Genomic DNA, 20,735 nt, shown 5'->3' with positions numbered 1-20,735 from the left:
TTCGGGGAGTCGGGTGATAGCCAGCAGCTTAAGCGCACTTGGCGCAAAGCACAAGGACTGGCATAAGGATCCCAGTTCGAGCCCCGGCTCCCCACCTCAGGGGAGCTTCAAAAGCAGCGAAGTAGGTCTGCAGGTGTCAATCTCTCCCCCTGTCTTCCCCTCCCCTCTCCATTTCTCTCTGTCCTATCCAACAACAACGACATCAGTAACAACAATAATAACTACAAAAAGGGCACCAAAAGGGAATAAATAAATATTTTTTAAAAACTCCCCCCCAAAAAAAGAACCTGGGTTTGAACCCTCAGGCCCCACCTACAGAAGGAAAGCCTCATGAGCAGTGACACAGTGCTGCAAGTGGGTCTCTTGCTCACTCTCTATTTCCTTCCTTCTCTCTCTCTCTCTGTCTCTCTCCCCTCTCTCTCTCGCACTTCAAATCCTTCTCCTTTCCCTCCAACTCCTTCTCGAAATTTCAGTCATCTCAAAGTTAAAAAGTCTTTATAAGGGAGTCGGGCTGTAGCGCAGCGGGCTAAGCGCAGGTGGCGCAAAGCAAAGACCGGCATAAGGATCCCGGTTCGAACCCCGGCTCCCCACCTGCAGGGGAGTCACTTCACAGGCGGTGAAGCAGGTCTGCAGGTGTCTATCTTTCTCTCCCCCTCTCTGTCTTCCCCTCCTCTCTCCATTTCTCTGTCCTATCCAACAACGACAACAATAATAACTACAACAATAAAACAAGGGCAACAAAAGGGAAAAAATAAATTAAATAAATATTTTTAAAAAGTCTTTATAAAAAAATTAATAAATAAAATTAAATCAGGTGTTTTTACTGACATCTGACCATGAAAGCAAATGACTTTTTTTTCCCGACTGATGAAAGACATAGCACCTCAAATCCTAAATTCTTATCTTGAAGGATAAAAGTAAAGATTGGACTAAGCTTTCTGGCTGGAATGTAATATGCATTAAATTCAAATATACTTTAAGTAAATCAAGAGTATTATCATATACTGACAGGCTTTTGTTCTTTACAAAAAGATTGAGAATCACTGAAAATTTTAAAAAACCTATACAATAAAAATAACTGTAAAATTTCAGTTTCTAAATCTCTAAATTCAATTGTTCTTCCCATTAATTATATTATTCGGGTTATATCCTGCCTTCTGACAAGTTAAAGGGAGTTTACAGTATTGTCAACTTCGCTCAAAATCTCTAGAATTCATCTAAGTGAGAATTATCACAGTTATTTTTCAAATAGCATAGACACCCCCTTTTAAAAAGGCCTCACAATGTATTTAACTGTAGCGAACATTCTCTCTCTCTGCATACAATCTAATTTTCTGAAATAGACAAAAGTTATTCAAGCTTGTGAAGGGAGAGAAATAATTAAACTAGTTAAATTGGTATTTGATGGAAAATAAGACACACCTATAGAACAAGAACTATTTTCATCTGTGTCATGCAAATTAACTCAATTTCAAAAGTCTGTTGAAGAAAAGGTTAAGCTACTAGGATGGAGTATGCGTATAATATTCATCAAATTGCTTTTCAGAATTTCCACTGCAACCTAAGTATGTTCCCAGCGCATGAACCAACTGTTCTGGAAGCTGGTAAGAAAACTCCTTCCCTGGAGTTCCTCTGATGAGTGGGATTTACTTTCTGGTTGCTTGGACAAAATCAGTTATACTTTTTGTAAAGCTCACTTCTAGCCCCAACTTCCCTAACCAGTGACACTTTCACAAACAGAGAGAGAGAAAGAAGAAAGCAAATACATGCACAAAAGCAACACATGTACATAATATGTTAAGCCAGCAGAACAAAATATAAAAAAATTTTATATTTTATTATGAATGGTAAATTTTACTAGTTTTCAGTTTGATTTTTTTTTTCCCCCAGGAACTCTGAATTAAGAAGTCATTTGGGCCTGGTGGTGGCACACCTGGTTGAGCACACATATTACAATGCACAAGGACCCAGGTTCGAGCCTTCGATCCCCACCTACGGGGGAAAGCTTCATGAGTGGTGAAGAAGGGCTGCAGGTGTCTCTGTCTCTCTCTCCCTCTCTATCAACCTTTCCCTCTTGATTTCTGGTTGTCTCTATCCAATAAATAAAGATATTATTCTTTTAAAAAAAGAAATAACTCTTAAAAACTTAAAAAAAAAAAAAAAGAAGCCATTTATGGGGATGGGCGGGTTAAGCGTACGTGGCACAAAGCACAAGAACTGGCGTAAGAATCCCGGTTCGAGCCCCCAGCTCCCCACCGGCAGGAGGGTCACTTCACAAGTGGTGAAGCAGGTCTGCATGTGTCCATCTTTCTCTCCCTCTCTCTGTCTTCCCCTCCTCTCTCCATTTCTCTGGCCTATCCAAAAATGACAGCAATAACAACAGCAATAATAATAACAACAGGGCAACAAAGGGGAAAAAATAGCCTCCAGGAGCAATGGATTCGAAGTGCAGGCACCAAGCCCTAGCAATAATCCTGGAGACTAAAAAAATAGAAGAATCCCTCTTTTTATAGGCATGATTGAGAAGTCATGTGACTTTTCCAAAAGCCATTCCTGTTAGTAGTTTACACATCAATTTACTTGACTTCACAAGTGATTTTTTTCATCTTTTATTTTTAATAGTGATATAATAATGGTTTACAAGGTTATTAGATTACAGAGGATTAATTCCATACCAAACCCACCACCAAAGTTTTCTGTCCTCTGCTCACCGATAACCTGAATAAGCAGAAGTTCTTATCAGACCAAAACTATTTTTGAAAGACCACCAATAGGTTTGCTTTGGGCACAATGGAGTAAGCAAAACACAATTTATCATCTTGCTAGGTTCAGTAGATACCATTTTGATGTGTTAATAGCCTTTAATAGTGAAGGCATTAGCCATCAATTAAATAAACAAACCATTAAATAGGGACTAGAAGTGTCAATAAAGACATAATCTACTAATTTTCTAATCAATGATGCTAAACATTGCTGGATATTAATCAAGGACTGGACATTAGCCAGAGCAGAGGGTCATTTATGATAATGGCTCACTAGAAAAAAAAATCAAAATAGGAGTAAAAACTAAAACAGTACAATAGAAAAAACATATATCAACTATAATAGTACATGCTAATAAATGATTTGCCTTGGAAATATGAAAATATCTGTGCAGCACTACATGGATACAATATTTATGAAAGGTTGTACACTGGCATATTTCTAATTTACTGTAGTAGAGAATTTACATGTAATGCAAAACTATGACTAAAGTTAAAACAAAACCTAATTTGGCACTTACAATGAGGCAGAATTTAGTCATGAAGAATGATATACATTTGAAATAAGGACCAACCTGATTTAATGAATAGCTGAATAACCATCTGTAAATTATTTTTTGTCTCCATTTTCTCATCTATAAAATAGGAAATAAGACTGTTTCATAAAACAAATGCTATAATTTAGTGTCTTTAGCATGTCAAAATAATTTTTAATGCAAAAAGTGGGCAGGGTGTCACAGACTTGAAGTATAATTCCCTCTTAATACAGGGAATATGGTACTCTACTGTCATTCCTACGGACAGCAGAGCTAATGTGTAAGCTTAATTTACTTAACTCTTCTATGAGTAGTTTCTCATTTACAAAACTGGAGATTATATAGGACCAAATGGTGGCACACTGGGTTGAACACACATTAATATGCACAATATCCTAGGTTCAAGGCTCCAGACCCCACCTGCAGCTTCATGAATGGTGAAGCAGTGTTGCAGGTATTTCTCCTCTTTCTCCCCTTCTCCCAATTTCTGTCTGTTCTAGTAAGTAAAATTAAAAAATATATATATATTTTTGAAATGCAGATTAAATTTATTTAATCCAGGAGTTGTTCTGAAGATGACAGAAACCACACAGAGGCTAGCAATTTGCAAATACTTAATAAATGTTAGCTATTACAGGCAGTGGTTTTTCATGAATAAAATCTGAGTAAGAAATCTTGAAGGTTCTCGAGTCCTGAAAATCTCTTACCCTACTCACGTTCACAAGTAAAGTTAGTAAAATTGGTTTTAAATTTTTGTGTGAGATTTTTGTTCTTATTTTTAAAATTATTTATTTATTTATTCCTTTTGTTGCCCTTTTTTTTCCTTTACTCTTATAGTTATTATTGTTGTCGTTGTTGGATAGGACAGAGAGAAATGGAGAGAAGAGGGGAAGACAGAGAGAGGGAGAGAAAGGCAGACACTGCTTTACCACCTGTGAAGCGACTCCCCTGCAGGTGGGAAGCCAGGGGCTCAAACCAGGATCCTTCCGCTGGTCCTTGCACTTTGCGCCACATGTGCTTAACCGCTGTGCTACCGCCCGACTCCCAAGATTTTTGTTCTTAAGGTAGCTGAGGCTGGTGTAGAAGACTAGAAATAATGAGCAGTTCTTTATCTGTTCTACACTATCCACAAAATTTCTGGTGACAACAAAAGTTTTCCTGCACTAGTACTGCTCACCTCTTAAGCTTCTGGTAACAAAATCGGTTCTGGCTCAAACTAACATATCACTCCTATTCTAGTCACCAAAAAAAAGAGCCTCACTACATGGGATGCTTACCAGTTAAATTACAATCACAATATTTTTGCCAATGGATTTTAAATGCATATTTGCATTTCAGTGCAATTTTTTTGTCATACTCAAATTTATTGTCACGGTTTATTGAACTACTGGGGTCTTTTTAAAGTCCTTATTTGCGGATTAAGATTTTGCTTCTGCCCTAACACCTAATTGGAATTCTGACCCCAAATATCTAAGCTGACCAGAAATGCAGTGCGAGAGAGAGATGAGGCAAAAAAAAAAAAAAAAAAAAAAAAGGCTTCAGAGGATGTGAAGCACAAGGATCCTGGTTTGAGCCACTGGCTCCCCACCTGCAGGGGGGGAATCTCTTCACAGATGGTGAAGCAGGTCTGCAGCTGTCTTTCTCTCCCCCTCTCTGTCTTCCCCTCCTCTCTCATTGTCTTTCTGTCCTATGCAGCAACAACAATGGGAAACTTTTTTTTTTATAAAAAAGGCTTCAGAGAGGCAAAATCTAATAAAATTAGCGAGAAGAGTCTCTATTTTCTTCTTTTTCATAATTTTTTAAATAATTTATTTATTCATGAGAAAGATAGGAAGAGAGAGAGAGAAGACTAGATATCACTCTGGTACATGTGCTGCCGGGGATTAAATTCAGGACCTCATGATCGAGAATCCAATACTTTATCCACTATGCCACCTCCAGATCAGAAGTCTCTATTTTCTTATGTAAAAATTTACAATGTGGGAGTCCGGCGGTACTGCAGTGGGTTAAGCGCATGTGGCGCAAAGCACATGGCCGGGCAGAAGGATCCCGGTTGGAGCCGCCGGTTCCCCACCTGCAGGGGAGTCACTTCGCAGGCGGTGAAGCAGGTCTGCAGGTGTCTATCTTTCTCTCCCCTGTCTTCCTCTCCTCTCTCCATTTCTCTCTGTCCTATTTAACAACCACGACATCAATAACAACAACAATAATATCTACAACAACAATAAAAAAACAACAGGGGCAATAAAAAGGGAAAATAAATAAAATTAAATTAAAATAAATTTATTTAAAAAAATTTACAATGAGAAGAAATCCCTGTTTCTGCATGACAATGGAAGAAAATGAAAGTGTCTTTTAAAAAAATTACCTGTACTTGAACTGCATGGTAAATTTAAAATGCATATAAGGAGTGTGAGATTTACAAGTTGAATCATATTTGGTCCAACACTCAGAGCACTGAATCCCCATGTAACCTTGAATTTACTTAACCTCACTATGTAATAATTTTCCTACCAGTAAACTGGAGAAATTCCTTTTGAACGAGAAGTTGTGAAAATGAAATGAAGTGATAGATACAAGGCAATCTGCATTTTTTTTTTCCCTCCAGGGTTATTGCTGGGCTCGGTGCCTGCACCATGAATCCACCGCTCCTGGAGGCCATTTTTTCCCCTTTTTGTTGCCCTTGTTGTTGTAGCCTTATGGTTATTATTATTGCCATTGTTGATGTTGTTCGTTGTTGGATAGGACAGAGAAAAATGGAGAGAGGAGGGGAAGACAGAGAGGGGGAGAGAAAGATAGACACCTGCAGACCTGCTTCACCGCCTGTGAAGCGACTCCCCTGCAGGTTGGGGGTTGCGGGCTCGAACCGGGATCCTTACGCCAGTCCCTGCGCTTTGTGCCACATGCGCTTAACCCACTGCGCCACCGCCCGACCCCCTGGCAATTTGCATTTTAAGGGTTCACAATGATAGATAATCATAATAACGATTCTTATCATATGGGCCCTTTACCACTGGGGTTGTTTAGCCCTCAATAACTCCTGAGTACATGATTATATTGCACCAGGACAATACTACAGATGATGTTCATGATGATCTGCATTATCCAGAAGTTCAATTATATTTAATAAACTTCTTCAATAAGCATTAAACACACATTTATTAAAGCTACTATTTTCTTTTTCTTTTCTTTCTTTTTTTTTTTCCCCTCCTCCAGGGTTATTGCTGGGCTCGGTGCCTGCACCATGAATCCACCGCTCCTGGAGGCCATTTTCCCCCCCTTTTGTTGCCCTTGTTGTAGCTTCATTGTGGTTATTATTATTGCCCTTGTTGACGCAATTCGTTGTTGGATAGGACAGAGAGAAATGGAGAGAGGAGGGGAAGACAGAGAGAGAGGGGAGAGAAAGACACCTGCAGACCTGCTTCACCGCCCGTGAAGCGACTCCCCTGCAGGTGGGGAGCGGGGGGCTCGAACCGGGATCCTTACGCCGGTCCCTGCGCTTTGCGCCACATGCGCTAACCCACTGCGCCACCGCCCGACCCCCTTTCTTTTCTTTCTGACTCCAGGATTATCGATGAGGCTTGGCACCGGCCCTAATAAATCCACAAATTACTACTCCCAGTGGCTCTTTCTTTCCTTTCCTTTTCTTTTCTTTCTTTTTTCTTCATTTTCATTCAGTAGGACAGAGAACAGAGAGAAACTGAGAGGGGAGGGGAAGATAAAGAGGGAAAGAGAAAGACACTTGCAGCCCTGCTTTACCACTTGTGAAGTGTCCCCACTGCAGGTGGGGAACCAGGGGCTCGAACCCAGATCCTTTAACCCAGGTCCCTGTATGGATCCTTGTGCTTAGTACTATGTGTGCTTAGCCAGGCGCACCACCGCCCAGCCTCTGAAGAGCTACTATTTTTCTCAGCATCATTCTTTGGCACAGGTATGCAAAGATGAATTTTAAAACCCAGTTGTGACCTGAAAGAACTTGTCCCCCTAGTGGGGTAGAGAGAACAGTAAACAAATGGTGATAATATAATGGGCTGAGTGCTGCAAAGGAAACATGTCCCAGGTGTTATGGAAGTAGAGGAGAAGTCACCAGCTCTGCCTAGGGCAATCAGTAAAAGCTTTGGTGAAAACATGCCATGCATGTAGGCTCTTGAAATATTTGTGAGAGGATCAGAAAGAACATCAGTAGTACCAACCACGTAGGTATGTCTAAGCATAGATAGTTGAATGGAAAGGTACAGGATGAAAAGAGAAATGGAACTAGTTAAACAGAAGAAGAAATCTGGACTTCAACTAAAGGATATAATGAAGATTTCACACAGAACTATGATTTCATGTGACAACTGTGATGACAGTAGTAGATGCAGGATTAAAGAACTGATCAAAAATCGGTTGGGAAAGCAGGTTAGAAGGCTAATGAAATAGTCATAGAGATGAAAAGCATCCAAATTTAGATCCTGACAGTGAGCAATGAGCAGGAGGTGGGGGAGACTATACAGTTCATTTTCAAAGTATTTTGTTATAGTATGTTTGTTTCTCAAATAACAAGTCCTTAAAAGAATGAATCCCTTGCAATCAAGAAATTTCAACTCTACTAACAGTTGATCTGGCGACTCAGAGTTCCCCAGATTTGTGTTACATAATTCAGAGTATGATGATAATATGGTATCTCTCCAATCAAGCTTGAGATAATATCTTAGGTATTTTGATAATGAGCCAATATTTTCCTAGGGTTTGATTTGTACTTACTGTGATTAATAGTAATGAGAGAGGAATTCTGTAAGACAGACATAAAACATAAGCAATACTCCAGCAATGTTTGACAGCTTTTCTTAAGAAAACAAAAAAATCTTGTATGCAGCACTTAATTACTTTAACTGGAGTTTCTCAAAAGGTTAGATCTTATACTGGGTTTAATAAAACTCTTCCTATTATTAAGCAATACTTGTTCAAACATTTAAACTAGAATTTCATCTTAATGGAATTAGAATAAAGTACATCACAAGGAAAATATTGGCCATAAAGAAATATAAACTATAAATCTTTGACTTTTTTTAGCCTTTTAAAATAAGTAATGATTCTAAAACAGCAACAAATGAACTACATAAAACTCGAATAACCTTCAAGTAAACATACTTAGACACTTGTTAAAACAAACACTATTCCCACTGCTAAAATTGAGGTTGGCAAGTCTCTCCTCTTAATAGCTTCAAAACAATTTGAAAAGTAGTCGAATAGCAGCTTCTTTGCAAAGACTAATAATCATCATTAAAAGACCCTTAAAAGCAAATGCAGAATGGTCAGTCAGCCTAATCACTTAATTTTTAATGAAGGAACATCTGTATACATACATGTATATCAATAGATGAAATTAGTTTATTAAAGGAAGATCTGTTATCACTGAAAGAGATGGCTTTCATTTTCACCATCACTCTGATACCTACAATCAAAGAAAGTTGAAACTTGAAAACAAAACAGAGGAAATACAATAAAGTGGTATATAAAAATGTGTCATTGATAAAAAAAAGCAGGATAGGTGCTCATAAAATAGTCAGATGGCTTTTTCCACCTACATCAAAGTCACTTTACTGACGATGGGCTCAATAAGATGATAATGCATTTAACCACTTTCCTTGCATCTGACTTTCACCTCACAAATCCAAATGGCCTTGTTTAACTACCCTGGCCTTTCAGCATTTCCCTGAACAAAGATAATTAAGGAGATGTACTAGCCCCTACAATCATAGAAACTGAAAGATAAATAAACTTTTAAGAGCACAACCAGGTATCTATCTACTACTCAGATGGACAACTTTAGGAGAGAAAAGAATGGCTAAAGAATTACAAAGGTTAACAACTGTTAATTTTGTGATATGAGGTGAATTTGTCATTTGAAGATAGAATAAAGTTAGTTCCAGAATATCTAAGTCTCTCAACTGTAAGTCTGTCTACTTAACCTATAATTAAAGACTATGGGGTAGGGGATGCTGTGCAGAAACTAACAAGAGCAAAGCTCATTAAAACTTATACACAGCAGCTAGGCTTTTTAAACACACACAAATACAAATAGGAGAATGTGGTTTTCTATGTTAATTCCGTTAGTCATTCTGGTATGGCCTACAAGCCATTCTGCCTTCTAAATGTGTAAACCAAGTGGAACCCTGGAGTAAACAATTACAATAGTACATGGCTTCCCAAATCCAACTATTACTGAGAAGTCCATGCTCATAAATATTTGGGTGCTCTCCTCAACTGTTTTTCTTCCCTTGTGAAATGAATTCACCATCAATAAGATCAACATCGTTTCTGAAAGCTCAAGTAGCTCTTTTCCTTGTCATAGTGAAAATTAAGAGTAGATGTTTCAAATATATAGTATTTGAATACATAGTTTCTTGTAATGGAACAGTTAGGCTTCTTCTAGCGTTTGCCACAGTTAGGCTTATAATTGATATTAACTTATAAGTCAAATTTAACCAGTTTCTCAAATATTAAAATACATATCAATTCAAATCTATTAGGATATAGTTTAAAAGTTTCTACAAATTAACTTGTAGTTTTTATGAGAAAAATATAAATTTTGGCATGTCAAATAAAGAAACAACATTTTCCACATACCTAAACTGAAATTTCAAATTCGGATGAAAAGGTATTAGAGATAAATGGGCATTATCTCTAATATTACATGAACATTTCATTTTAGAAAAAAATTACAATAAGAGGTACACAAGCATTATGCATTTTTAATCACCTTTTACGGGGGAATTTTGTACTGCCAGAAAACCTGATGTATATAAATAGCAAACTTCTCATGTAAAATGTCCCTTTTCAAAGAAAGAATTAAACATCTTGACTTTAAAATATTCAGTGTTTGAGGATATAGAATCACTTACATGAATATTATCAAAATATAATTTGTGATTAATAATATAATATCTGTACTTATATACTTTAGACTTTCCAAATCAATGTGACAGGGCAAACTTCTTGCTAATTATCTTAACGTAAACCTTTGGGAACCCACTTGCTCCAATCTTCTTTTTTCTCTGTCAGTCCTTTTCTTTCTATCCCTTTCTCTGTGCTGGGAAGTTCCATAACTTTTATCTGTGACTTCTGACTTATTAGGTAAAAACCAGGTCACTAAAAGATCTAACTCATTAAATATTCTGATGGCTGTGGCTTACGTTATTAGGCATCACTATTTAGAAGTCCTGCTTTAAACCAGAAGGGACTGATTACCTTACTTTAAAGTTAAAAAAAAAAAAAGAAAGAAAGAAATACTGAGCTATTTATTTATTTTCTCACTCTGTTATATCACTTTGTCTCCATCATGGTACCACAATTACAAAGTATAAGCATCCTTAAGGAAAGGCGATCTTTCTCAAGTGTTCAGTTCAAAAGCACTCATAGTATAAGATCAAATAATTAAAGACATCCTTCACTTTAAGATATATATGCATGTATGGATGGGTGGATGTGTGCAATACATGTGGATATATACAAAAATATGACCAACTTCTATGTACTTGTATATAATACAACTACATATTTATTTTCACAAAGACAGAGAAACTCAGAGTAAAGCAGTACTCTAACACATAGTGTAAAATTTAAACTTTTTTAAATGAAGAGTTAAAGATTGTCTCATTTAGATAAAAAGTTAAAAGCAAATATATTATCACATATTTGCCATTATAGTTCCACTGTCAGAAAGGTGGTGTGTTAAAAACCCTTATTCATGACTGTTTAAAGTCGAGTAAACCAAATAAATGATAAACATAAAGAGACTGATGTTCCAAACCCAATCTCTTAATTGCTGATCAGAGCTGAAAATAGATCTTTTTTCCCCTCCACTAATTGAATGAGTCTTGTTAAACCTTTTGAAATGCACTTTAGAAAATGCAAGAATACAGCTTAGAACAGGTTCTTTAATTTGGGTCATTTTCTGTTACTTGCAGTAGTGACGGGTGCTTAGCAACGCTGTTCCGGTGGCCCTTTTAAGGAAATGAATACCTGCAAAACAGCATTTTAATCTATTTTATGGCATTAATTATCAAGATCACTGTATTTAGACAGTGCCTCCTTTGCCACTTCCCTACATTAGGAAAGAAGGGAGTCCTGTGATAAATTGAATGTGTTATTTCAGATGACAGAAGAGCCTGTGCATCCCCTTACCAAGTAAGAAAATGTTAAGGGCAAAAAAAAAAACTAACAGTAAACAGAAGCCATAGATAGAGGGGTGAGTTTAAGTGTTTAGACAAGGAGCTTACACTGAAAATCATTGTTCAAACATCTCTAAGAGTCCATGTTAAGTTGTTTTTCTTTTTTTCCATACGTTTAAGATTTAAATTCTATTATGCCACACACACACTAGGCCACTGAGACTGTAAGAAACTCTACGCGAAAAAGCCTAAATGTACATAAGATGTTATTAGATGGTAAAGATTTCCTGAATATTCAAAATATTAAATTAACAAAAGGAGACATTTACATGAGATATATTATATTAAGATCACTATCACTTAAATCAGGATGTTATTCAATCCTATTTATTTTAATATGCCCAAGTGATTACCTATCAAGAAACAAGGTCAAACACAGAGCTACCAAGGAGTCTTTAAGAATTCTAACAGCCAAGCTATATACTCTGCAAATACATCCTTTAACCTCTAACTAATAATCAGTACAACAGGTTTAAGAAACCTGTATTAAATTTAATAATTTAAATTCTTTGGAGTAGTTTTTTTCTGATCTTCACTTATCATTGTTAAAAAGTACAACTCTTCTAACTTTCTTTCTCATAATTCACAATGCTTTTTACATTTCATGTCCTGATGAAGGAAGGTCATGCTTTCCACATCACCATTCTTCTCTGTCTTCTCAGCTAATAAGAGATCAAGTGACTACCTCTTTGTCTAGAATGTATCCTAATTTCAGCCAGTAACGACCAATTTCAAAAGCTTTTACCACTTAGCCTCCAAAGATGAGAAAGGAACTGGGTTAACAACCTGCAATCATCTATATTTTTTAAATTTCAGTCTATAGACTCATGTATATTCAGCATCTTTTAAATCAAACATACTTTACACATGATTTCAAATGTATCATCAAATGGTGTAAATCACAGTATAAAAATGGGATAACGCCAAATGTCTCGAGTTTTTTAACCTCTTAAAACAGATGGGCTCTGCCTGGGGTTTGGGGGGGGGGTTAAACATTAGCAGTTGCATTTTAATGCCTGGGAATCCACTGAAAAAACAAAATGTGTGGCACAGACAGTGTAGGCTGCACTAAAATATCTTCCCATTGAGAAAGAGGCTTAGTAAGTTAACTGTATTTCTAAAATGTTTTCTCTGGCTCTTTTCAATCAGTTCCTAAGGACTCCTTTAACAATTAGTACACCGAGGTTCTCCGGATGGCTCTCTGAAACATTTAAAACCAGAGAACAAAAGGTTTATTTTAAAAAATGAAAACCTTAGCTTGTTCAACTCCAGACGTGAATCTGCTTTCAATTACTGAAAGTATTTCCACTTCAGTGGAAGGGGATCAAATCTTCAACTACACCATCTTAAGGCACTGAATTTGATTATATTAAGCTTTCAGAAGACTGAATGACTCTGTGACACAGACGCATATATTCTGCCCATATCATTTATGAGATATTCCAGAGAGATAGAGAAACCAACATAGGAGAGGCAGGAAAGCGGGACTTCTGGGAGCAGTCACAGACCTTCCTTTTATTACACTCAAAGACACACATACCTTTTTTTTTTTTTTTTTTTTTTTTAATTTTTCGCTTTAAGCGAGGGTGCACAAGTTTTCTCAAATCATTCCCAACTCTTTCTTGTTTTTGTTTTAATGCGACCAACCTGCCTGGAAATCCAGTTGCAAAGTTATGATTTCTTTTGCTTGTTCGCTACAAAACCCTCTCTAGACTTAAAAAAAAAAAAATCCCACACTAAACAGGAGCAAAACTGCTCTATCAATTAGCAAGCCCCCGCCCCCCTCCATGAAGCAATCAGGATGATGGATTTGAGTGAATGCAAACCCTAGAGCTGATTCATAGACACTCTGGGCAAGATTTTCAACATCTCAAACCCCAATGAACTCAATCCGTGGTTCCAGAAGATTTGCTCTCTCAACGAATCCAACCACACACCTCGCCAAAGTCCCAGAAAGCAAGAAACCGACGGCTTAAGTCAATTGGATGGGCATCCTATGGTATTCGGCTCTTTTTAACAACAATAAAATAATAATAATAATAATCCACCTCATTAAACATCCCTGGAACAAAAGACTCCGTTCTCCCCGCGGCTACCTGCACCTCTCCGGTGTGAGGAGGGGACGCAGAGTGGTCGCCAAAGTTCTGCCCGCACCGCGGTGAAACCTCGCAATTTGGTCCCCCAGGGGTTAAACAGGCATCTCGCTGCAGAGGCTCAAGTGGCCTCGGCCCCAGGTCCGCGCGGCGCCGCGAAGCCGCCTCCCATCCCTTCCCAGCCTGGGAGAAGCGCGCGGAGCCGAGCAGCCGCTGTTCCCGCCTCCGTCCTACCGCCGCCCCCCACCCCCAGCCCGCACCGGGTCCCTGAGAGCGCGCGAGGGACCCGAGCGGTGGCGTGGGAAGCCGTGCGCCCCTGCGCCCAGGCCGCAGCCAGCACCGCAGCCGCCGCCGCTCACCCACCTTGCCGCGGCGCGCCCTCGCTGTGGCCGTGCGGAGCGGAGCCCGGCGCTACCAAGTTGCCTGGGTCTGGAGCGTATCATGTTACAGCGCCGGGCTCCGGGCTCCGGCTGCGAGCAGCAGCCAGACATGATAGGCTGAGGCTCTTCTGTTTACACCCGGCCGCCGAGGGGGCGGTGGCGGCGCTTAACCCCTTCACGCCCAGCCCAGACACACACACACACACACACACACACACACACACACACACACACACACACTCACTCACTCACTCACTCACTCACTCACACACACCAGGCACACACACACACACACACACACACACACACACACACACACACACACACACACACACACACACCAGCCACACACACACACCCATGCACTGGCCGGGCACTTCGCAGCCCGGCTTCCAATGAGAAAGGGGGAAACTGTAGCCCAAACTGGTTCCAGGAGTGCTTTTTTCAAGACCTTGTTAAGAGGTAAAGCGTGTGCGCACACACACACACACACACACACACACACGCATGCATGCATGCACGAACACATGCATGTGCGAACACATGCATGAAGGCGAACACACGCACGTTGAATATAAACCATCCGTATTCTCTACTGTGGTGTTTCAGGCGGCTGCAGATTTTTTGCAAATACCTCTTCACTAGAAGCACTACTTTCCTGTGCTCACAAAAGAACGCGGTTCCCGGCACAGGAATGAATCCCGACCCCCGATCCGCCACCATTCACGCACGCATCACAGAGCTGAGATGTTTACTTCATCCGCTGAAGAAGGGTGGCCACATTCCCTCGAAACTAAGTCCTCTAACTCCAGGGATGCACGGCTTTGGAGAGGTGGGCAGACGAGTCTCCGGGAAGGGACAGAGGGTGGCTGGTGGGTGTGCGCGGCGTGGGAGGGTGTCGCCAGTGAGGTGAGCATGACCAGGACCAGCTCAGCCTGATTGGGATCTCTCTGACCAAAGGTCAGATACTTTCATTGGGCTGGGCCATGGTGGGATCTGCTCAGTGACCCCTTGATGTCTCTTTTGTCTCCCTCAGTCACCAACAACCACCACCCTGGAACACTATAGGAGGATAGGCCTGAACCCCAGAGGAAAGAAAATCCCTGGAGCTGGAAGCCTGTGCTCAAGTGGTCAGAGCTGACTCTAAATGTTGTGCCATAGACATCCCTGATCTCATCAGCGAATGTGCTGTTCCAACTAACATTACTTTTTAACTAAAAGATAGTTCAGGATCGCAGCACTTCCATTTTTATTTTTCAAATGGTCTTTTTGCACATCCAGATCCACTTTATTATTTTTTCCTTACAGCCAGCCCGAAGTTCCTTCTTTTAATTTTTTCGTTGAGAACATTCCATCGTCTTCAATATCTCTTCCATTAAATTGAGAACTGAATGACTTTAGAATTCAGAATCACATTTTAGAATCACATTTCCTTTCAACTTCCTGAAATTTTCAGAAATACACAAGAAAACAAGCACTTTAATTCTAATAACAATTAACACATCTTTATACTATTAGTTATCTTTCTGCAATTTCAAATAATCTAAGTATAAACTTAAAAAGAAAAATAAATAATGCTTTAAGATTAGTGTTTCTTCCTTCATTCATCAATTAAGCTCCTCTAAAGTATATAGTCTTTTCTCATTTCCATGCTTCAAGAATAAGAGTTCCATTTTTCCAGTTTAACCTATTTTACCTTGGCTTTTTGTCACTTTTTTTTTTTTTTTTTTACAGCTGGTGGTACAATAATGTGAGTACAGCTTATCTGACTCTTGGTGAATGCTTTTTCCTGCTCAATTTTCATTACCATCTAGCACATCCATCACCATACATGGGAATATCTACTGCTCAGTATTTAAGCAAAATCTCCACACCTGAGTGCTCATTTGATAATAAGGACTTTTCTAAGAATCATGACTCACAAACGTCTTCTACTACAATGTGATTATCACAATCCTGTTAATTTCTCCCTGAATGATCAATATATTTACCATTCAATCAAGACATAAGTAAGCTATCAGGGGAACTTTTAAAACATTTCTTCAGACCATCTCAATTTCAAAGTTATTTAAATATTTTGGAAATCTACCAAAACTGGGTCAAAAAATAGAACAATAGATATATTGCAGGACATTGAAAGGTACCTGAACTCTTAAGCAAATATCTTCTGAAGTAAAATTTTTAAAAGATCATTTTATATATCATCGTTATGCTTGATCACCCACATTACTTTTAACCACTTAGTTTAGAATGTGAGGAAGAGGCTGTTGGATTGAAATCTTCGAAAAACTAAATAGGTACAGCATTGCACCCTTAGAATTTCCCAGGATCTAGTGACTTATTTATGCTTCAGATATGCAACCCTGGATTACTTTATAATACTTAGCAGTTCTGGACTTGACTAGAATATTAGCACACAAAGAAATGAACATTTTTAATGGAAGAATGAAAAGTTTTGAAATCTTAAAACTACTGTTTAGGTCAAGATGAATCTTGAGAAGACTGATATTTGACACATTCATTTCCCCAGATAAACGCTATGCAAATTGGTCACTGATTGATAGCCTTTATTAAAATTCCCATTAAAAATGCTAATTAAGCAATGCCTATCTATAAATATCAGATACAGGTCAGGTAAATTTTTATATGGGACTAGGTTAGAATATTTTACGAGTACATCTGGTTCTATCTTTACTAAATATAAAACTAATTATTTTCAGATGGGGCAAAGACAACATTCCTTGAGAATATTCAAGGGATTATTCTGACATAACTAAGCAGTAGTAGGAAGAGCATATACCCGTGGGGAAGAGAGAGAGCTGTGATTTGAGACAGTTCTTACAGCTTAAAGTGAAGTTGGTTTCCACATTCATCTCCCCAAGAAAAGATACGGGGTTTCTTAGCCACACTCATTTGTGCATTAAATCGCCATTTGAAAAGGTAGCACTCCCCTAAAGAGCTCTAGACATATATAATAAGGCACACATTAAACATCTATTGTCATTGACTATAGTCTGTCATATTGATGAGGTCATGAATAACTTGTATTAAGGAGCAATGCTTTTTTAAAATTTTTTTTATCTTTTTAATATTGATTTTCCCTTTTGTTGCCCTTGTTGTTTTTTTATTGTTGTTGTAGTTATTATTGTTGTTGTTACTGATGTCGTCCTTCTTAGATAGGGCAGAGAGTAACGGAGACAGGAGGGGAAGACAGAGAGGGAGGAGAAAGATAGACACCTGCTGACCTGCTTCACTGCCTGTGAGGCGACCCACCTGAAGGTGGGGAGCCACGAGCTTGAACTGGGATCCTTCTGCTGGTCCTTGCGCTATCTGCACTTAACCCGCTGTGCTACCGCCTGACTCCCAGAGCAAGATTCTTTAAGATCCGCAAAACTCGTGGTCCTGGAGGTGACCACAGTGAAAAACTTTGGACCCTCAAGCAGGAGGTCCTCTGTTCAATCCCTGGCAGCACATGTGCCAGAGTGATGTCTGTTTCTTTCTCTCTCCTCCTGTCTTTCTCATAAATAAATAAATAAATAAATAAATAAATAAATAAATAAAATATTTTTAAAAATATATCGGCAAACTCCCCTGTAGTTCCAGGAAAAGACATTATAAAATACAGTGAACTGTGTGATAATTTTATGTTGTGTATAACCACATAGAATCACACTTGTACTATTAAATGAATTTTACTTCTAAGTGAATTCACTTCTTTAGGCATAAATGCTTAATGATTACACACCACAAATAAGATTTTTTAAAATGTATGAGTCAAAACAAAGCAAATTGTATTTAAAAAAAAAAAGTCCATGTATGACAGCTGTAACTTGAAAATGGCACCCAATTAGCTCTATGTACTAAGAATTCGTCCACCCACTGTCTGCTTAGGCCAGAAATCTTGAAGAACAATCAAAGATTAATATAAATTGGGATGGTCACCATTCCTCCTAATATTTCAGGACTAAATTGATACCATCAGAAATGCTTACACAAAATGAAATTATAATTGCCTTTTGTGAACTAAATATGGCCATAATGCTAATGCTAATTTCACTGTGCATTTTATCCACACCATTTCTTTTTTTTATTTTTTATTTTTTTTATTTTTTTTTATTGTTGTTGTAGTTTATGTCGTCGTCGTTGGATAGGACAGAGAGAAATGGAGAGAGGAGGGGAAGACAGAGAGGAGGAGAGAAAGACAGACACCTGCAGATCTGCTTCACGGCCTGTGAAGCTTCACCCCCTGCAGGTGGGGAGCCGGGGGCTTGAACCGGGATCCTCATGCCGGTCCTTGCGCTTAGCGCCACCTGCGCTTAACCCGCTGCGCTACCGCCCGACTCCCTCCACACCATTTCTATTCCCTAAGTCTCAGGGACAAAAATAACATGATTATCCCATTTTACTGATGAGAAAGATGGTACTTAAAGAGCTCAAAAGAGTACCAGGTCCTATACTTAGCCTAAACTCCTAAACCATTTCACTGGATACTTAATACCAACTCATCAGTTAAAATTAATATGCAGAATATTAGCTACCTTTCTAAATTAAAAAGATCAGGGTAGGTCATATCAAAGATTTTGAACATAGGATATTCAGTTAAAAACACTGGTAATTCGTTAATTTTGAATAAGTAGAAATAGATACAGGACATTTGATTTCTATAGTGTTCAAAAGTTAGTTTAGAATTTAAGTAACTACTAAGATACAGCTTACTATTCTTTGCAAAGCTGGACTCTTACTATGAATGAAATAGTTAATAAATATTCCTCAGGGACTGACTTAAGCTGGTATAAGTCAGTGTGTGTCTATTATTCTGGAATTCGTTTAGATGAACTTTATTAAAAATTATACATTTATTTATGTTAAGAAAAAATACCCAGGGGGTCGGGCGGTGGCGCAGTGGTTTAAGCGCATGTGGCGCAAAGTGCAAGGACCAGCGTAAGGATCCCGGTTCGAGCCCCCGGCTCCCCACCTGCAGGGGAGTCGCTTCACAGGCGGTGAAGCAGATCTGCAGGTGTCTGTCTTTCTTTCCCCCCTCTGTCTTCCCCTCCTCTCTCCATTTCTCTCTGTCCTATCCAACAACGAACAACATCAACAGTGGTAATAATAATAATAACCACAACCAGACTACAACAAGGGCAACAAAAGGGGAAAAAAATGGCCTCCAGGATCGGTGGATTCATGGTGCAGGCACCGAGCCCAGCAATAACCCTGGAGGAAAAAAAAGAAAAAATACCCAAACATGTTTCTGTAAATAAAATATGTCAAAGAAATTGTTTATGTCACCAAAATTACAATGTACATTCAATAGTTGGTACATAATAATTGTACAATTACTTTGGTTACATGCTGTGAATAAAATTTCAAATTTCATCATCTTTTTTTATTTGCCTCCGGGGTTATCACTGGGGCTCAGTGCCTGAACTACAAATCCACAGCTCCTGGCCATTTCTCCCCCTCCCTTTTTTTTGCCTTTGTTATTGTTACTATTATCACTGTTGTTATTATTAGACAGGAAAAGAAAAATCAAGGGGGGAGATAGATACCTGCAGACCTGCTTCCTGCTTATGAAGCGACCCCCCATCACCACTGCAGGTGGGGAGCCCGGGGTTCAAACTGGGACCCATACACTGGTCCGTGTTTGGCACCATGTGTGCTTAACCCACTGCACTACTGCCTGGCCCCCTAAATTTCATCTTATGTTTTGCAAAGACCTCTTTGGTCAACAGCAAGAGCAAGTCTCAGAGAACTGTGTGGACTCTGTTATAGGCTATCTTAAAACTGTATTTAAAATTATATTTCTTCATTCTTATTCCAATAAAGTTCCATACTCATTTGCACTGGATAGAAATAAAGCTCTGAAAACTAAGTCTTGTAATAAAGGCAATTCATAATTTCTTTGTTTTTAAAGATTTAATTTATTTAGTCATGAGAAATGATAGAGAGAGGAAGAACCAGACATCACTCTGGTACATGTACTTCTGGGCACTGAACTCAGGACCTCATGCTTGAGAGTCCAAAGTATTATCCACTGCACCACCTCCCAGACCACACAGCTCATAATTTCTCACAGATGTCTACAGTCATTCTAAAAGGCTAGTCTAATATCTAGATAATCCTGAGATTGACCTTATAGGAAAATCCACCCACAAGATCGCTATTTATTTCATAACTCTCTGAAATAACCCATATCCACAAATTGTTTCAAAAAGGTAAGCTCTATTCTTTATTTAAAAGGTGTTACATTACTTCTCCCAAAACAGAAATGCCTCCTGAAAGCAGGTACAAGTGGAAAAACTAAGGCTCTATCTTTAGATCATCCAACCATGTTTACTGTGTGCCAAAAAACACTGCTTCATATTTTTGTCCTTTTTGGGGTGACCTTGGGCAGGAGCGTGCTGGGTCTTCCAGAGTCTGGGCAGGCAGGAAGGAGGAAGCAGCAGGATTCAGAAGTCAGAAGGAGGTCTGGACTCCTTGCAGGGTGGCAATCAAGCAATGCACTGTCTTCACAAAAGCTTACTGAGTTTTGACCCTTTACTGGCAAGTGTCCAAGTAGGAAAGAAGAGGATGAGGAAGGGGAAAACTTCCTACCTGATGCTGAGAGCAGGAGAGGGGGTGGGTATCAGAGCTTTAAAAGAAATAAAGGCTTACAACAAAAGTTAGCTGGAGGTAAATACGCCTGGTACTAAGTACACCACAAGAATTAAGATGCCAGGTCAAGCTACTAAAGCTCCAAAGACAATGTTAG

At 38.9% G+C, this 20,735-nt stretch overlaps 1 protein-coding gene across 5 annotated transcripts in view; it reads right to left on the bottom strand.

Moving 5' to 3' along the window:
- TENM3 (teneurin transmembrane protein 3) overlaps positions 1–20,735 on the bottom strand; it is a 1,349,345-nt gene that overhangs the window by 383,323 nt on the left and 945,287 nt on the right. Inside the window, exon 1 of one of the 5 annotated variants that reach the window (XM_060184680.1) lies at positions 14,619–14,684. The exons of 3 other annotated variants lie outside the window; for them this stretch is intronic. The gene's annotated coding sequence lies outside the window, so the exon portion shown is untranslated. Of the gene's footprint in view, positions 1–13,967; positions 14,107–14,618; positions 14,685–20,735 lie in introns of those variants that run through there. One more of the 5 variants, XM_060184678.1, reaches the window with a different exon arrangement.

This window comes from Erinaceus europaeus, chromosome 2, assembly GCF_950295315.1.
Source record: "Erinaceus europaeus chromosome 2, mEriEur2.1, whole genome shotgun sequence".
NCBI lineage: Eukaryota > Metazoa > Chordata > Mammalia > Eulipotyphla > Erinaceidae > Erinaceus > Erinaceus europaeus.
This window is presented reverse-complemented; position numbering and strand designations above follow the sequence as displayed.